A 20,159-nucleotide genomic window follows, 5' to 3' on the forward strand; every position below is an offset into this window, starting at 1 on the left:
ACCACAGTGTACACAAAGCAGTTTTTATTCAACATGGAAGAAAAGCTTATAGTGGCAGTCTGTGGTCTGCCTGAGTTGTATCACTCATGCAAGTATTACTACCGAGAAAAGTCCAGAAATGACAGAGCCTGCGGAAGAGCGATTGAGGAGACTCGAGTGGCAGTTAAGTGAAAGCGTCACGAGATACTGCCATTTTACTACTGTACTCTGGCTTGTCGCCCTTCTGTGCAATTGCTGTCGCCTGCCATGCAAACAACCAGTGATATGTCAGGCGAGCGACAGAAAGCAAAAGTGCCAACATTGTGGCGGCATTTGCATTTGGTGTGAACGCACCTTTAAATGGGGAACAGAGGAAGGCACAAAACAGAAAACCTAACCACACACAAATGAGAACAGAACACAAACAGAATCATGGCACTACACTGAGTCCACAAGCTCTGGTATGATCACTTCTATAGGTACTATAAAGGCACAGCTTCACTTTTATGAATTTTGTTGAAGATAAGTCTTTTTAAAATATATATTTTTACATCTTTGAGGGCCAAATATAAAAAAAAAAATTGGTTCTGACTCCCCTTCAATAGCAGCCATTAAAAGAGATGTATATACCAAGGTCTGCCATAGTATGCATTGCATTACAAAATCCTGGTCCTTATGCCACAATTCTATTTACATTTTTTTAGCAGGAAATTATATTACTTATGCTACAGTATCCAAAGCATATTAAGGGAAAAATTCCATACAGAAATACCTCTGCCAAAATTTTGAATGTCAAATATTTATTGTTTTTCATCAAACAGTTCTATAACACAGCACTAACTGTTGCATTACACATTAAAATGAGCATCAGTGTTCTGTAATTTCGATTTTCCCACTCTAAGAACATCACATTCTTCTGAAAGAAAATTGATATAAACCCAGAAAGATTTCTAAAATGTGGTAGACAGATAAGAATTCATTAGATATAAGGGTATAGAATATTTTAAATGAAAGACTATCTTTGGGTAGAGCTCATATTTTTTTTATTTATAATAATGTGCTGACTTTTGCCTTTTTTCTCGTTAGTCTTTTACCAATTCTCCAAAATTTGAATAAATCATCTTTGTTGTGTAAACACATTATGATAACAACTGCATTCAACTCTTGCAAACAGAAACAAAACACAGAAATAAAAATACAGAGCTTTGACAGAATGAGCAAGCATTATCCAAAGCTGGTATTATTTGCCAGCATTCTGCTGATAGCTCCAGATTGCTTGAAAAGATGCAGTTCTGAACACAAACTGACACAGATTCCTTTGGGGTGTGTGTGTGTGTGTGTGTGTGTGTGTGTGTGTGTGTGTTTATATTCACATGTTTTTCTGTGTATCTGAATGTCTGGGACTATGTTTGTTCTGTTATCTTCTGCTCAACAGTTTCAGTCACATACCAATATCTAGCTGACATTTCCTATGTAAGCACAGAGCATGGAAATTCACAGTCTACAAGTTGCAGGAAAACTCAGAATTTCTGCCTGTTGAGACACACTGTGAATTTGTTGATGCATATTTATTCAGTGCCTGTGTTTGCCTGCCTTAATGAGCAGCTTCATAAGGACATTACAGTTCCGAAAATCCTCAGTTTGACTCGTGTTTTCAGTTTCCACCTGATGGATGACCTCAGATGGAAGGGGTGATTTGATTTGTATTTACATGCTTAACACTTTGTTCAGAAACAACTTGACACGTTGCTTGGTTTCTGCAGGTCTGAGATGGACACATGCGCAAAGGCTTTGACAGAAGAGAAAACATCCCAGTCTGCTGGGACTCCCCTACACACTGCTTCCCACTGAGCTAGTGGAACTTTCATACATGCTTGTCTAGTTTGTTGCCGTCATGCCTTGCCCACCTTCACAGAGGTTATGTTGCTGTGTAAAACTCCAGCATTTGTCAGACTTAATGTGACATTTGCCAGTTTTTGCTCCATGTATGCCTGGTGAGCTCATTACTACATCAGAATGTTAATACAGACATCAACTGTTAAAAAAAATAGTTACCATGGTTGCTCACAGGAAGAAAAAGCACACAATTAGCATTAAACCAATATTTTAGTGCAACCTAAAGAGTAGCAATTTATCACCTGATGAAAAGTAGATAAGTTCCAATAATCTTTCCTTTGAGTATTTCTATAGACAACATAACACATTTGCACCATTTATATAGGTGTCAGCTTAATCAACCAACATAGACAAGATAGAATAGTTATTATTTAGTAGATAATTTACATAAATGTATACAATGCCCTAAACTATTATTGATATCCATGGTAAGGTGTATAATAAGCCTGAGTTAAGCTTGGTTCTTACTATAGTTGTCATGATCTGACCCGGTCTAGGCTATATAGTTCAGAACTGTGTTCTGAACTATATAGCCTCTCCACAGACACCAAGACAGTGCCAGATTATCAATAGCTTTAGCTTCTAGATGGCCAGAGGTCTTCTTTACAACCTTGATCAGGATTTCCCCTCTTGGGTTGTCCTCGTCAGACCTCTACTAAACTTCTGATCTGTGGTGACCTAGCCAGCCATATTGATGATGTGTAGCACACTATGTTCTGTACATTATCAATCTGGGACTGCTCCCATCAAATCCGTTTGAGGAAAGGAGGGATATTCACTAGATCTTCCCAAGATGATTGGATGAAATGCCACTTTGTGCCCACCTACCAAAGGTTGGTTTTAGCCAATGACATTATCAAATTTAAACGTAAGTAGCAGACGTCATGAGAAATCACAACAAGGTAAGCTAGTCAAGGCACTTTTTGGCTGTTTTTCTTTGAACGACTAAATCATATATTCTTACAAAATAGATGTTATAGCAGCAGCTACTTGTGCATCCTGCGCTACCATGTGTATGTTGATTTGGCTATGGGCTTGGCAGCTCTTGCTTTTGTTGCACCGGTATGTCCTGCCTTAAACCATAATGCTGCAACATAATTTGCCTGAACGTTTAGGTTCGGACAAAAACGGTTGAAGCTGGAGCGGTACAAGATGGATTCTTGTGTGTTTGTGAACGAACAAATACTGCGAGAATTCATCTCGTAGGCAAGGTTAGATGTCTGGAATTCAACCTCAATTCTGTGCCTCAACCAATGAGTACTGGGGGCAACAGTGGCACAGTAGTAAGGGAGTTTTTACTGCAATTGGTGGGTTGCTGGTTTGATCTCCTGCTGCTGCTGTCTCAGTAGTTGTGACCTTGAGCAAGACATGTCCGCCCGCAAAAAAATGGGCTCAGAGTTCATCTGAGTTAATAGACGGCAGCGAGCCGGAGCTGGCTGCCTGCACCGCCAGTTCTCCACCACAGTCTATTGGCTTTATATTTTCTTCCCATTGTGTTGAATCGCGCAGTCAGCTTTTGGTCAGCTAGGCTTCACCTGTACGACACCCTGCAACACAGATACTTCCACCAGCCATAATAATGGATTTGTGATGTAGTGTTGTGGGGAGAGGAGAAAGGTGTGAATTGAGGGGTAGATGGGGTGTGGGGGTACCTTTGACCAGTTTTCCAAAGATGGTTGTAGCCAATCAGAGTGAATTCAACTAGTTAGAGCTGCACATCATTACCACAACCAACCCTTTTACTGAGGAGGGACATTTGGCCTGACAAAGCAACAAGCTGACGTTTTTTTTTTTTTATTAAATTCTTTGGAGAATTTACATATGTAGCAATATCAACTACATTAAATGGTCTATAGAGAGATGCCATGGCACCTTTAAAGCCAGCTCTCTTCATTACCAAGCCACAGCTTGTCGTAATGTCATGACAGAGACAAACACAGACACTGCTTGCTGGCTTCCCCGAGGAACTGAGGAGCTACCCTGCCTGGATTCTGAGAAGGCTATGCACTTTAACATGATTTTTAGGGAGATATGGCGGACTGGCCCACATTGTGATAGACCCTTTACCATGGTCAACTACTGGCATATGTGGCTTTTCACATTTTCATGATTTTCTCGCAAGAACTATTCACAGAGTCAATGAATTTCGGTGTGCTTCTTGTGACTCTCAGCCATGTTCAAAATCTACGATGAGAGCAGTGGAGCTACCATGAATGGCTAACTACTAACCTAGCCGCTAAGCTAACCGAATACATAAACACTAGAAGTGCGCATGCACAGTCAGCAAGTGGAATCTCAGAAGGAAAGAGCACAGACACTGCCGTTACATGAGCGCATCAGAATAACATGGCATGTGGGACAAACAATAGATAAGGCGATTCCCCTGGAAGAGAATCTGTAGTAAGTGTACAATAATTTAGTCCAGGTCTGAGTTGTCCATGTAGGGAAGTTCTTCATTCAGACCTCTGTGCAAGTTGGTGTGTGCAGTTCACCATCCATCTTCATCCGCCTATGTGGGGTCAGGTCGTGGGAGTAGCAACATTAGTAGGGAGGCCAGACTTCCCTCTTCCCAGCCACTTGGGCCAGCTCCTCCCGGGGAATCCCAAGGAGGCCAGCCAAGAAACATAGTCCCTCCAGTGTGTCCTGGGTCTTCTTCTGGGTCTCCTCCTGGTGGGACGTGCCCAGAACACTTCATCAAGAAGGCATCCAGGAGGCATCCAAACCATAAGCCAAAGCGACCTCAACTGGCTCCTCTCAACGTGGAGAAGCAGCGGCTCTACTCTGAGTTCTCCCCGGATGACTGAGCTCCTCACCCTATCTCTAAGGGAGAGCCCAGACACACTACAGAGAAAACTCATTTGTGCCAAGATCCCGTTCTTTCGGTTACGACCCAAATCTCATGATAATGGATGACGGTGGGAATGTAGATCAACCGGTAAATTTAGAGCTTCACCTTTGACTCAGCTCTTTCTTTACCACAACAGACCGGTACAGCGCTTGCTTCACTGCAGACGCTGCACTAATCCCCCATCAATCTCCGGTTCCATCTTTCCCTCATTTGTGAACAAGACCCCAAAATACTTAAACTCCTCCACTTGGGGCAGGACATCCTTCCCGACACGTGTGTGTAGTGTCCTTTTCTAATTTTTTTTGTTTTTATATTTTTTACCTGCTTCATTTGCACCTCACTTTGCTGCTGGTACACCTAAATGTATCCACCACAGGGAAATAAATTATCTTTCTATTTCTATCCATCCTTCCATCCATTTTCCAACACACTTATCCCTATCAGGGTCGTGAGGGGTGCTGGTGCCTATCTCCGGCTGTCAATAGGCGAGAGGCGGGGTACAACCTGGACAGGTCGCCAGTCTATCAGACAGACAGAACAAACAACCATTCACGCACACACTCACACCTAAGGACAATTTTAGAGAAGCCAATTAACCTAACAGTCATGTTTTTGGACTGTGGGAGGAAGCCGAAGTACCCGGAGAGAACCCACGCATGCACAGAGAGAACATGCAAACTCCATGCAGAAAGACCCAGGGTGGACATGAACCCAGGACATTCTTGCTGCAAGGCAGCAGTGCTACCCACTGTGACACGGTGCAGCCCCGTTTCTATTTCTAAAATTGCTCAATTAAAGACTGCATTTTTTTAAATTATAGTGTATTAGATTGTAACACAGCTATTAAGAATGCATTTATTTCAAGGCTCCTAACACATCTTTACTACAAGTCCTAATAATCAGGGAGAGTACATCAAGGATAAACAAATTGAATGCACAAACATTATAGTAACAAGCAGTACTCCAATAATGCATACAGAACTTGCAAAATGTGTTGTAATTATTGTCACAGCAATTACTTATATTTGCAGGAGCTCATTTATGTGTGCTTGGGAATGATGTGCTGTGCAGTGCAACTGTGTCGACTAGTTTTTAATTATTTGGGTGTTTATACTTGTTTACATGACAGTCAGAAATGTATACTCTGCTGCATCCTAAGTGGGATGGGAAAGGTCCTCGGGTCTCGGTTTGGAGCCGAATTCTAGTTAATGTAAGCACGGCCAAAGAAAAATGCTGGGTTATTACTTTTAAACTCCCATCATGGCTGTACATATGCATTCCATTTCATACTGAGAAGCGAAAGAAAGAAAATGCCTTGGTATTACATCTCATTCTGGTCTTTCAGTCTGTCTGAATCTGCCATTCAGCAGAAAAATAATAACTTTGCCGCAGCCTTAAATTATCATAATGATCCATAGCACTGCTCTCTCACACACACACACGCACGCACACACACGCGCGCGCACACACACACACACACACACACACACACACACACACACACACACACACACACACACACATACACACACACACCCACATACATACAGCAGCACAGACATATCACACACATATTGCCTTTTTCACTTTACAATTTCATGAAATATTTATTTCAGCAAAATATTTATGGTTTCTGACCCGCTCCAGAACTGACAGCTTCTATTTAAAGCCTGAGCTGTGAAATGTTGAAGACGGTGATACCGGCCCAGCCATGGAAAGCAAAAAAAAAAAAAAGAGAAAAAATATGGGCTAAAGAAAACACTATTACTGATGTTCCTTTCCTCTTAAATTTGCAGTGCTGGGGTGGAATTAAACACTTTGACAAGTTTGTTTCTGGTCCATGTGGTTTGAAATTGTTAATCAAGTAACCACCTGCTCCAGCTTGCCTCAGCAGTCTGGAAGAATAAGTGTATTGTGAATATATTTAATATATTTAAAGATTTGCATATGTGCGTGTGCAGGAGTGAATATGACATCCTGGAATGCTGACCTGTTTCCGTTTATGCTGAAAAATTAAGTATATTCCTTAAGTGCACTGTCAAAATTATTATCTGTAGCTGAGATCTGAAGACTGGAACAACTTTATTAATGTTATACTGCACCATTAGTTTCTGCTTCAATATTACACGTTACCTTGACAAGGGAGTCTAATATTTTTGCTCATGCATGCAGTGTTTCCTGTCTCCAAGCCATCTGGGCTTCATGCCACAGCAAACACCCTCCTTCTATTGACTTAACCACAAGTTGAGAATCTCTCTTACATGCAGATATAGAGATTCTGTTTGAGCAATACAGTGAAAGAGATCTTGTTCCCTTACAACACGACAGGAAATGAAAAGTTTAAAACCAAAAACAAAAAAAAAGGTTTGAACTTGTAGACTTCAACAGCAAATAAACATTGCTTTTCAATGCCTGAAAATAATCTGGACACTTGGGAACAAACAAAAGCAACTTCAGCAAGTCAAATTTGTCAGTGAGTTTTTGTTTGGAAACTTCTGCTGCACATCATATGTTTTCTGACCACAGGATTATTTTTGTGTCTCGTCGATAGTTTTTGTTTTTCAACTATCGGCCCTAAATCGAAGTTGACATTTCATTTTTGCACCAGCGGATGTGCTCATATCTGATTTCAGTGCTGGCTGGTTCAGTGCTGCATACCAACAGGGATGGTGGAGTGCACAAAAAAAGCTATCAGACTCATCTGAATGCACACATCAGTGATGGGGACAAAACATTCTAAGATGAAATCAAAGGAGACTGCTAACATTTAGCAGTTTCCCAGGAAGAATGTATTAAAGAAACAAATCATTCTGAGCAATATTGGCTACACACCAGATACATAAAGTTATTTGCATATACAAAAATATGTTTTTGCATACATTTTCTTTAGAAACTAGACATTAGCTTCATCACGTCTCTTGGCAAAGACACACCAAGGACATTCGAATCCCACATTTAGATGGCATTATACAGGAATTTGGGGAAAGCTCAAATATTTATGTGAATTGCAGCAAGAGCAAATTACTTTGCATTCTTGAAGACTGAAGCTACGTGCATTATGTGGATTGTGTGGAAAAATGCCAGCTGCTGAAAGCTGATGGTATAGTTTGGCAAAGGAGAAGAAAAAAGATAAACTGCTTTGGAGGTACATTCAGAAAGAAAAGGGTCAGGGATGTCACAGGAATCAGGGATTGTTCTCTATTCCAGTGAGTTGTGCCTGATACATGTCAATACATTTTTAAAATTGAATAAACTGTCAAATTCCTGATGATAATGGTCTAAAATACAAAATTCGAACCTTACGATTGTGGAGCATTCGAACAGATGCTTAATATTTAGAGATTACTGAGCAGTTGTTAAATGTATATAGCCACGTAATATGCTTATAAAAAACCCCCCCAAAAAAACGTTTGATTATGATGAAATACGGTTATATACGCCAAGCCTCCATCTTCATAGTATTTTGATGGTCCTTTTTGAGTCGAAAAATAATTTGGTCTCAGGAGCGAATAACAAATGTAAACAGATGTGGGGACATCGAGTGATAGTATCGCAGAACCATCATAATGCCAGTTTGCTTAATTTATAAGTCAATTGTAAATAATGCCGGACCGAGCCTGACCCTCTGCAACCTCTTGCTGTAAAGCTGCACCTCAGTATGATTGAAGACCAATCATTATGAATTTAAATACACCAATCTTTAGCAACTTTAACAGCCTTATGACAGAATATTTACTCACGTCAATCAACTGTGGTCGCAACTGAACCTCGGCAGGTTTAACGAGTTCTTCAGTGAACACCGACATTCATACTGTATTCTCAGCGACAATTCAGTCTTTTCCCTCTGGTAATCATATTTCTTTGCACTTTTTTTCACCGGATCTTGGACCTTTCTTCATTGTTTCGCTGGGAGAGGCTAATAGCCGTTAGCCGCTTCCTTATTTTAACCCCTGCTCAGTATGTACTTCCGTTAAAATCATAAATAAACACCAAAGGCTTTATTTACTAACAAATTGAGCAAAAAAAAAAAAAGCATAACACACCAAAATAACAACTAATACATCAGCAGTATGTGATAATCTTTCAAAAAAACTTTGTATGCACAGTGAGCTACTGGTGTATAAATACAAAAATGTCAAATAACGTGGTTATGCACCTATAAATCAAGTCAGCAAACAAGAGCTATCTGTGATTAAATCTATATTCCTTGGTGAGGTTCATACGATGGTAGGTCATTGTTACCGAGTATTACTTATTTTATTCTAAAATAATCATAGGTTAGAACAGTATATAAGTATATACCACAATCAATTTACAATCTGATGCATTTTTTTAACTCAAGTGATACTTTTACATCCTTGCAAATCAGTGAAAGAGATGCATGAACCACTGACCTGTACCATCTGCAGCGTCACTGACTGATTTTCAGATGACTCCTTTGCTCATGTGTTGTTCTAAAACTTTTTGGTGATGCCTCATTTAGGCTGGGATATGGACTTTTCTGTTATGTAAAAAGATAAGAGGTTATCTCTGAACTGTCTTCGTTGAGTTTGTGTCTGAAGAACTGTGACCTGACCGAAGAACAGCAGCAAATCTTTGCCATTTGTTAGACCTGATGAGTGTATTTAGTGCAATCTGCTTTGTGAATCCTCTTCAGAAATGCAACACATAGCACGAGCATGTATTTGCAAAATTGCTGGAGATTGCACTGCTTCATGAATCCCCCCCCCCCCCCCCCCCACACACACACACACACACACACACACACACACTCTATTTACAAATCTTGATAAAAGAGAAAATAGATCTATGTTTCAGGTAACTGGTATCTATGCTTTTAGTCAAAAAATCAATCAATTACATAGAGATGACTGAACTAAAGATGCCAAAAATGTTGTATTCCTTTTTCTCTACAGCTTGAGCCAAAATACAGTCTGAAGCAATAAAACCCTTTCTTTCTTGAAGCAGATGAATAATACTGATTAGGAATGATACAACTCAGACAGCTGATTTAATGACTCTTTTAACATTTTCCTGCATGAAAACTACCAGACATCTGCTGAGTTACATATTTATAAAAAAAATATATATATATGGTTAAGCCATATTTAAAATATAAATTTACCAATAATTAGACATGACGGTTTTGAGAATGATCTGCTGGAAGAAACAAAATCCTCAGATAATTTTCAGATCATGGCATCGTATCAGTGAGGTTCCTATGTGCAGTCAAGGTCGTGGTTACAATGGAGCAGAGGAACAAACAAAAGTAAATGTGTTTGTGCACTGGCCATCTCTCGTATCCTAAAATGTAGTTATTAATAAAAAATGTCTATCCTGATTGAGGTCTGTGTGTAACTCAGTTATAGTTTGATTATAAGCAAAATATGTATGAAATCAGCAGAATCAGTTTAATTTTAAAATTTTTAATTGGGCCCATCATTTTTTGTTTGCTGGCAGATGACGAGCAGTGGTTGTGACACTTTTCTTCTCCTCAGCTTATAATTCCCCCCATGGTACTGTCCAGTTAGATTCCTAGTAAAGTTGGAATTCCCATATTTTTTTTGCCATATTATAGTATAAACACCCTACCACTCTAATGTGATGACAACTGTGGTCCCTCAGTACGCCCGCTGCCAGAGGGACGGGTATGAGAGAAATGAGGTGAGCCAAGAGATTCCTGCCTCTATCTCTCATACACACTCTGTTTCACTACCATATAAAGACACATCGAGGCTGCCTCCGAGGGAAAGACAAAGAGTAGCAGCTCTTCCTGTAAAAAAAGAAGCACTGTTACAGTGGTAAAATAACTGGCCTAATACATAGTTATTCTTTACATGTAACTGCTGTGCCTGCTTTAATCAGGAGCTTTCTTAAAAGGGATTGTTTTGTCACCCCAGTTTCCAGTTGAATGGTGCCCCTAGAGTGCAGAGGTGATTACGTTTACAGTTTTCACACTGCTCGGCATGTCTCCCTGTTTGCAAGGATTTGGACCTGTGGAGAGGTTCTTTGCTGCAGAGAAAACATCTCAGTCTGCCGAGACCACTGAGACGTGCATTGCTTCTCATGCATAGTTTGTGTCTTGTTTGTTGCCATGGTTTCAGTCACCTTAGTGTCTTCTACAAGTCCCTTAAATAAAACTTCTGAAAGAGGCTTCAGGACATTTCTTTTTTTTTTTTGAGAATGATGTGCTGAGAAAATGGATGTTTATGAATATTCAATCAGCAGACTGTTCATGTACTCTGGTGTGAAAAAGTGTTTGCCCCCACTTCTGATTTCTTATTTTTCATTCCATATTTGGCACACTTATGTGTTTTAGAACATCCTACAAATTTGAATATTAGTCAAAGGCAACAACAGTAAACACAAAATGCAATTTTTAAATTAAGGTTTTTCATTATTAAACGAGACAAAAAAATTCAAACCTGTGTGAAAAAGTGATTGCCCCCTAAACATAATAACCGACTTGGCCACCCTCAGCAGCAACACCAGCAATCAAGCGTTGGTTTGGCCCACTCAGCTTTGCAGAACCAGACCATTACACTACCTCCACCATGTTTTACTGTTGGTATGGTGTTTGTTTTTTCCCAAAATGCGGGACTACTTTTACACCCAGTGTAACAGGACACACACCTTGCAAAAAAATCATCCTTTGTTTCGTCAGTTCACATAATATTTTCCCAAAAGTCTTGGGAATCATCAAGGTGTGTTCTGGAAAAACGGAGATGAGCCTTAATGTTGTTGTTTTTTTGCTCAGCAGTGTTTTTTCTTGGACCTCTACCATGCAGGCCATTTTTACCCAGTCTCTTTCTTATGGTGGAGGCATGAATTCTGACCTTGACTGAGTTGATTGAGGCCTGCAGTTCTTTGGATGTCACTGTGGGCTCTTTTGTGACATCCTCCATGAGTCCTCGCTGCGCTCTTGAGGTAATTTTGGACGGCTGGCCTCTCCAGGGAAGGTTCGCTACTGTTCCATGTTTTTGCCACTTGTGGATAATGGCTCTCACTGTGGATCACTGCAGTCCCAAAGCTTCAGAAAAGGCTTTGTAACTATTTCCAGACTGATAGATCTCAGTTTCTTTCTTTTTTTCGTCTGTTCCTGAATTTCCTTGGATCTAGTTTTCCATTTTATTACAAACAATGTAGTGTAGATAATAAACTAATACTGCACAGCAATTTGATCTCACATTCACTCACCATGGTTAAAAATGTTGGTGGTAGGAGCATCAAATTGTGGGGATGCTTTTGATCAGCATGGACAGGGAAGCTGGTCAGAGAAGCTGGAACTAAATGTGTGAGATGGGAAAAAAACTGTTAGAGGCTGCAAAAGATTGGGAGAGAAGTTTACCTTCCACCTGGACAATGAGATTAAACATGTTACAGAATGGCACAAAACTACATTCAAATCAGAATCTGTGACATGATTTGAAAATAAAATGTTGAAGCAACTACATTCAATTCCAGTTAATTTATTTAATATTTATTGTGCAAACTCACAACAAGTGTTATCTCAAGGCACTTTAAAAAAAAAAAAAAAATCTATTCAAAAACATCCATCCATCCATCCATCCATCCATCCATTTTCCGAACGGCTTAATTCCTCATGGGGTTGCGGGGGTTGCTGGTACCTATCTCCAGCGTTCACTGGGCGAGAGGCGGGGTTATTCAAATACGTATATAGCAAATTCAATCTCATCATAATGACATATTCAAAGTCAAATACATGCATCCCAATTTAATTCTAGTTACAATGCAACCAAGTTTGGTTTATTACTCCAATTGGTAGAAAGTTCTTTGAGGAGGGTGTATCATGATCAGTAACCTTTGTTTAGAAATTCCCATAACTCTTTCGTGTAAAAACAGAATTATAAATGGCTACATTCAAGGTAAAATGGAAAAGTAAGAAGACCAAGCAAGTATAGGGTTAGTGGATCAAACTGTCTCTCTCTGTCATGATTTGGGGTTTGTTATGATTGTGTGTTCTGTTTAGTCTTAGGTTTAGGTTCTGTAATAGTCTTGGTTTATGGAATAGTTTGGGTTTTATTGTGTTTTGATTTTGTACTTTCTTTTATGTTATCAGTTCTTCTGACCTGCTCCGATCACTTATGTCACCAGCCTTTACTCAGTTCACCTGCCACTGCCAGCATTCTTTCACCTCTTAGTCACCACTCTGTCACTCCCCTTCTCCAGTCACCATCCGATCAGCTTCAGTTTTATTTTCCGTCATTTCCCTTCCCCTGATCAGCTCCGGTAATTAGTTTCACTCCATTCACCTGCTCACTCCCCTACTTATACCTGTCTCTGCCCCCTGCAATCTGCCAGATCAATTCAAGCCTATTGGTGAGTCCTATCCAGCGTGGTCTGTTCTGCTTGCGCTGTTGATACTGACCCAATTTGCCTTTTGACTTTTGAGCCAGCCTGACCCCTGATCCTGTTTTTCCTGCCAGATCCTGCTTGTTAACCTGTGTACCAGACCAAGCTAGTTTTTTGGATTTTCTGAGCTTGCCTGATCCCTGCCTGCTTTACCTGCCCGCCTGTGTACCGACCTGGATTTGTTATCTGACCACCGAGCCTGCCTGACGTCATTTAGCCAGTCTGCACGTTTGTGTACCGACCTTGGACTGTTTATCTACCACAAGCTTTGTCTTGCCCTGCCCTTCATTTCTGCCTGCTTGTTTATTCCGGTTCCTGCTCCCAACCTTTTGTTTAAATAAACCTTCTTTTATTTTACCCTCTTGTCTGGCTGAATACTGGGTCCACAGTCTCTGGTTTATGACACACTCAATATTATAGTGAAATTAAATGCATCACTATGGTGTGTGTCCTTGTCCTCTCCACCGACCCATTTTTAGTTGTGCATCTCTGCAAAATTTACTCCCCTCAGTGTTATATCATCAAGGCGTATCTGCTCCAATGACAGGGATTTTTCTGAGCAAGTAAGGAACTCTTTGATCTGCTTTAGGTTGTGGTGGGAATATGTGGTGGGAAAGACGTGATGTTTAGAACAAACTTGGCAGGATACTGGTGAGTGAGGTCTGGTGCCTATTGAGAAGAAGCTGTAAAACAACACAGACAAAACCAAATGGGAACATCTGAATCGGCCTACCCACATGTTTTTATTTTTTTTATTTTCATTTTTTTTCCACATTTGAACTGATTTGAATAAGCACTTTAGAACTGAATTGTCTGTGGTTAAAAATGTTCTAAGACTGCACTTACATTTTAATGCACGCTACAGTTTCCCAAATTAATTGAACCCATCAAATAATAAATATCCAGCAAAATGCAAAACTGTACAAATCTCAACTTAAGAAAAACCATGAACTCTACTGAAACTAGAGCAAGCTCTGCTTCTTCACTGAGCTCTGGTGGGGCTTTGGGTTTGATGTGGTTTAAATAAACAGCAACTGAAAATGGAACAAATACCTTAAAACACACAGAGATTTATATTTATTATGAGCCTTTGCGTATAAGAAGTCTTTATCTGGGTAAGACTTTTTGAAGATATTAGCAGCATACAACATACCCTAGATGGGAAAATATAAGGTGCCTTGCAAAAATGTTCCATTGGATTATTTTTTTGTCATATTAAATTAACAAATTTAAAACGTTGTGGGATGGACCAACACAGACTGGAAAACCGTGAAGTTGAAGAAAAAGGATACATGGTATTCACATTTTATGAAAAGCTCTCTATGTGGAGGAAAATAAACACAGCACGTATGAACACACCATCTCCACTGTGAAACTTGGTGGTGGCGGTAGCATCATGATGTTGGAATGCTATGCTCCTCAGGAAGCCACGGGCTGGGCATGAATAAATGAGGGAGTACGCACACACCTTTTAAGATGTAATGCATTGTAAAGAAGCTTTTAATTAATACAGGAAGTAATTACATGAAAGCAGTTGGAGAGCTCTGTGTAACACATCAAAATTAACTACCGCCAACAGTGCTTCCACTGGAGTAGAAAAAGGAGTCCCTCAAATGAAGAAAAAAAATACATAAAAAAAAATCTTTCCCTCAAAAATGAGATGGGTATTTTGGTCGTCTGTTATTTATTTTAATTTTTTTTTTACAACCAAAAGTTCCCACAGATAAAAAAAAAACACAAATTCCATCAATGCAATTGAGAGCAACAGGCCATTTTTCAGGCTACTGTTCGTTCACAAGGTGGACAGATTTAAGGAATGATGAGAGCAGATGTGTGCTGATGCACTGATGCATTTGCATGCATACAACAAGAAACACCAGATAGCCTTTGTTGTTGCAACACGGTTCTTTAAATGTCCTGAAATGAGTCAGAATTAATCAGATTGCCTTGAAACAAAGAACTGCACATGTCCTAAAATTAGCCCAGCTGAAACACTATTTCCAGTCTTGAGTCTAATCAGAAATGAAAGGGAGGTTTTAGGCTGTATGCCAAGCGAGCCTTGTTGTAGCCTACAGTGAGAGCAGAATTTCAGGCTGTTGGAAGCTTATTCCGTGCTGTGGCTGAAGCACAAAACATACTGGCGGAGTCCACAGCAGAAGGTAAGATGAATAAGCCTCTTTCCTGCCTTCAGATGACAAAGCAGATGGTGCGATCTCGGGGGCCAATTCGACAGTACAGTCTGTTAATCAACTCTATATTAGGTGACAGCTTCACCAAAGCCGGACATTATCATTGCACATTGCAAAGGGGGGCAAAAACAAAATTTTTCTAATTTGACTGCACACAAAGATGAACGTAGTACATTATACAGTCCATTTTTGTTCCACATTGGGTTCACAGGCTGGGTTAGCCAGGGGAGGGCTCAACTGTGTTCACTGCCCCCTCTAGTGGAACGAAACACAGAAATGGGGGCAGCAATTACAGCATATTAGACAAAGGTGACTGTATAATACATGTCTGTGGTTTTGTTTAATGTCAATGTCACTTTGTTGGTTGGAAATATTTCAACAAATAAACTTGAATACAGATTATATATCATTTAATAGGTGTGAAAAATATAAATAGAGTGAAACAGAACAGAAGAAAGGTACTTTCTGTTTTTCTATGAATTTGGGGGAATGGGGTGAGGAAAGATCCTAATATTTTCTACGTATTTGTTAACCTGGTTTTAACTACACCATCTATTCCAGTATCCTGATTAATTGTTTTATGTTTTTTTTATATTATTAGTGTAAGCCAAACTACAGGTCACCTCTTGTGCTGTCATACTTCCTCTGGAATGAGTTTGAGATAATGTCCAATCATTCTTACTGTTTTTTCCACATCTGTGTGAAGAACTGATGCCCATCTTTTAGGAGATGCTCAGTCAGAGGAAAGGTGGAAACACAATAAATGTTCACCCTTATCCTGTTAAGCATTAACCAAAATGACAAAAGAAACAGCTGCAATTGCTGTCTGCTTAAAAGAAAATAAAGTAAAAGACAGCTTTTAAGGGTTAATGCATCATAATACACAGAGGTGTATTATGATGCATTAGTCATTAGTCCAAATGACCGAGTAAATACAGTAAAGACATGATAATGCTCAGTCAAAAAGCCAAGAATGACAAACAGTATTTATAATATCAGAGATGCTTGGAAGCAGCTATACACTGTAGAATCTCATCACTGCTTGACACTGTGTTCAAGTTTCATCAACACAGCAAGTGAGAGAAACAAACACAGCACTTGTAATCATAAAAAACTTAAGAGGTGAGAAAGGAATCAGAGGAATAAGAACACTGAGACAAAACTGAAGATGACCTTAGAATGCACTGTGCTCCATTTCCTCCCCATATCCAGTCTTTTATCCCTTCCAATGTCATTCTATGTAATGCCTCTCCTTTATCTCCTCAGTCATCTTTCTGTCTTTGGTGAGCTTTCCATACTCAAACAGCTTTCCTTTCTAAGCCCAGGCATTGACTAACTAATGCAGATATGCTGGTAATTACATTTGAGTGCTTTTGTATGACTGTATGAGTATTTGCTTGCCTTTTTCAATTTCTATCCACTGACCTCTGGTCTTTCTTGGGATAATCTGACAATCAAGTTGTCCAGCACCCTGGGCATTTATTGGCTTGGATAAATTTAATGAAACAGTCCTGTTTCAAACAGTATTAGTGAGTGGATGTCACCGATCTCTATTTATCAACTGGATTGCTCATTGGCCATATTTAATACACGTCGCTGTGAAGCCACCAGCCCCCATATTGGTACTCCCTATTTTCCTCCAGTAACTAGGGAATATGTGCACTACAGCATCGAACAACAATGATTTTCACATGTTCAGGGGGGGCTTAAAACTTTTAAAATGTCAAATGCCATATACTCTTATGTTATGTACTAAAACTATCAAGTACTGAGAAAGTCATGTGCTGAAATATTTTGCACGTTATTTATTTATATATTAATAACATGTATAAATATATAAATAACAATATACAAAAAGACATATAAATATGTATATATATATATATATATATATATATATATATATATATATATATATATATATATATATATATAAATAATATTTCAGCACATAATTTCCTAGTACTTGATACTGTTAGTGCATCCATTGACTGTAAAATGACCTGTGAAACGTTTTCACACAGCCAGAAAACTGCTTGTTGTTGCAACCAAATCCTATCGGGTTCTGTGAGAGTAGGGAGTAGCAAGATGGCGGCCAGTGACTTCGGTTTTTCGGGCAAATCAGCAATCACCACTGATCAATAGAGATCAGTGGTGGATGTTATATTTAAAAGGCACCTTAGGGCCTTATACTCAGAAATTACATATTGTCCAGTTTTCTAACCTAACATTACACAAGCTTTATCTAGCCATCAAATTTCCCATCACCCTTTAACCTGAAATTGAGATATACAAGTAAATTGACATCTATAAAGAGTAAAATAGAGAGAAAACTATTCCAAAGATTACATTTTAGAGATTATTGTGAAGGGAAATTTCTGGAGACAGGCTGAACAGATAGGGCAGAGACTTTTTTTGGATCTTTCAGAACAGAAAACAAGTTAATGAATGTTATGTTACTAAGTGTATACAGTGGCTTTTGAAAGTATCCATCTCCCCTCGAATTATTCACATTTTGTGACATTTTAGCACCAAATTTCTGCCTACTGTGTCAGGAAGTTCATCACTAATAGTCATGCACTTCTTCCAATCTTTATGGATGAGTGGAGAATTCCGCTTTGCTGTTTTTCAAAAGCTAATTAAGGGACACAGCAAATATGTGGAAGAAGGTGGTTTGGTCCATTGAGACCAAGGGTGAACTTTTTGCCCGTTAAGGCAAAATTTACATTTGAGATTTTTTTAAAGATTTTAAGAGATTAAAAACAATGTATAATTTTACATGTACTTTCCGCTAATGCACTACTTTCTGTTGGTCAAAAAAGCAGACCAACACAAACCTTAATCCTGACAATACATTTAAGAGATTGACATGACAAAATGTGAAAAAGTGCATTGTTCAATGAGATTTGATGGTGCAGCTCTCCTTTCTAACAATCTGGCTGGATTTATTAGTTCTCCAAAATACTAAAATTCCAGGATCCAGACCAGGGGTCCGTTCTTCGTACGTTGCTTAAAACATCCAAGATCAAATGACACATCCAAGATGATTTCGTCCGGCTAATCCTGATCCGGCTAATTGGGTTCTTCGAACACACCTGTTGTTTACGATTAGTATCGCTGGATTGAGTTATCTGAGACAACTGCGCGTTCATCCGTTTGTTTAAAAGGGGAAATGTATCGATAGTAGAAACAATGATCAGCAACGCTGCTATTGGCTGTTCAGCATGGCCAAAGAACGCCCACAGTTTTTCTCCCAAGCAGAACAAGAGCTTTTAATGGAAGGTTATGCAGAATTTGAGTCATTAGATAAAACACCTCAAAATCTGCCAGGAGAGAGGGCTGGCAACAAGCAGCAGACTAATGCGTAAATACTGTCCATGGTAGATGTTTCTATCACTTTAGAATTTTTGCATTTTAAAAATCTCATATTTACATTGTTCTTTTATGTCAGAGCCTCCACGGGACCCACTAGAACATGGGGACAAGTAAAAGTGAGAAACAAGAATATTCTACAAAATGGTAGCCTTTAATTATTATACTTTATTTTAAAAATGCACTTGTTATGTCAAGAGATCCAAATTTCAGTGTCATTCCTTAGACACGGGAAGTAAAGGACGCGTGCAAACTGGGAATTTTAACAAACAAAAAAATCTTTATCCATAAAAAATTTAAATTTTCCTTTCCCAAGTCATCCACAGTTTACACGGTAAAACTGTATTGCTCCGTGTCTAGATAATCCATCCATAGTTTTTTCTAATACAATATACGGCTCGACAGGAAGCAAGCCTTTCAAAGTAAACTAAACTTCACAATAAAATGGCCCGAACAAATCTTCTTACTGAATAGGATAAAAACAAAAAGCAAACCATCATACAAATAAGTTAAATATTTTAGATTTATGGCTCCAACACCAATTTTTCCTCTTTAAAAGCCACTGTTAAATGATGTTTGTCTGTTTATAACAGCCACCAAGAGAAATCTCTACAATTACACTGTCGCGCTGCGCTAAAGGATCCTGTCTATTGCGCAATACGCGATTAATTCGAAAAACTCTGTAAATTATTCTTGCATCTTCCGCAACAGGTTGCAGTCGTAAAAATGGACATGGCTACGGCAGACTTCCCTATCTCCTCCGCGTATACAGCCGTGATCTAATCTTGTTTACATGAAATAAGCCTGCTCTCGAGCAGGCTTAAGCTGGCGCACATGTTGCTATGACAACAAGTGCAGGATGTCTTTCGAAAAACCAAACGATCCAAGATCATACCAAATCGTCAACAATGAAATCCTGCTAACTGAGTTAGCGACGTACGAAGAACGGACCCCAGGAAGCAGAGCTGTGGTTTAACACGCCTCTCTGCAGCTTCTGTACTGTTACCCACCCTATTGTCATAATTTGGGTTTGGTTATGGTTTATGTTTTTTATTTGATTAATTATTTCACTTTCCTGTCTAAAAGTTCAGTTTCTGTTTTAGGTTCTGTCTTAGTTTTAGTTTATGCCATAGTTTGGGTTTTGATTTTGTTTATGTTATCAATTCACTTGGCCTGCTCTGATCACTTCTCTGTATCCAGCCTTTAATCAGTCAACTCAGTTCACCTGCCAGCTCACCTCTTAGTCACCACCCTGTCACGCCCCTTCTCCAGTCACCATCCAATCAACTTCAGTTTTCTTCCAGTCACTTCCCTTCCCCTGATTAGCTCCATCCATTCCAGTAATTAGTTTCACTCCATTCACCTGCTCACTCCCCTACTTATACCTGCCTCTGCCTCCTGCAATCGGCCAGATCAATTCGAGCCTTTTGGTGAGTCTTATCCAGCGGTCTTTTCTGATAGTCCTGTGAATATTGACAATAAATTCACAGACCCTTCTCAGA

This window comes from Fundulus heteroclitus, chromosome 22 (genome assembly GCF_011125445.2).
Source record: "Fundulus heteroclitus isolate FHET01 chromosome 22, MU-UCD_Fhet_4.1, whole genome shotgun sequence".
Classification (NCBI taxonomy): Eukaryota; Metazoa; Chordata; class Actinopteri; order Cyprinodontiformes; family Fundulidae; genus Fundulus; species Fundulus heteroclitus.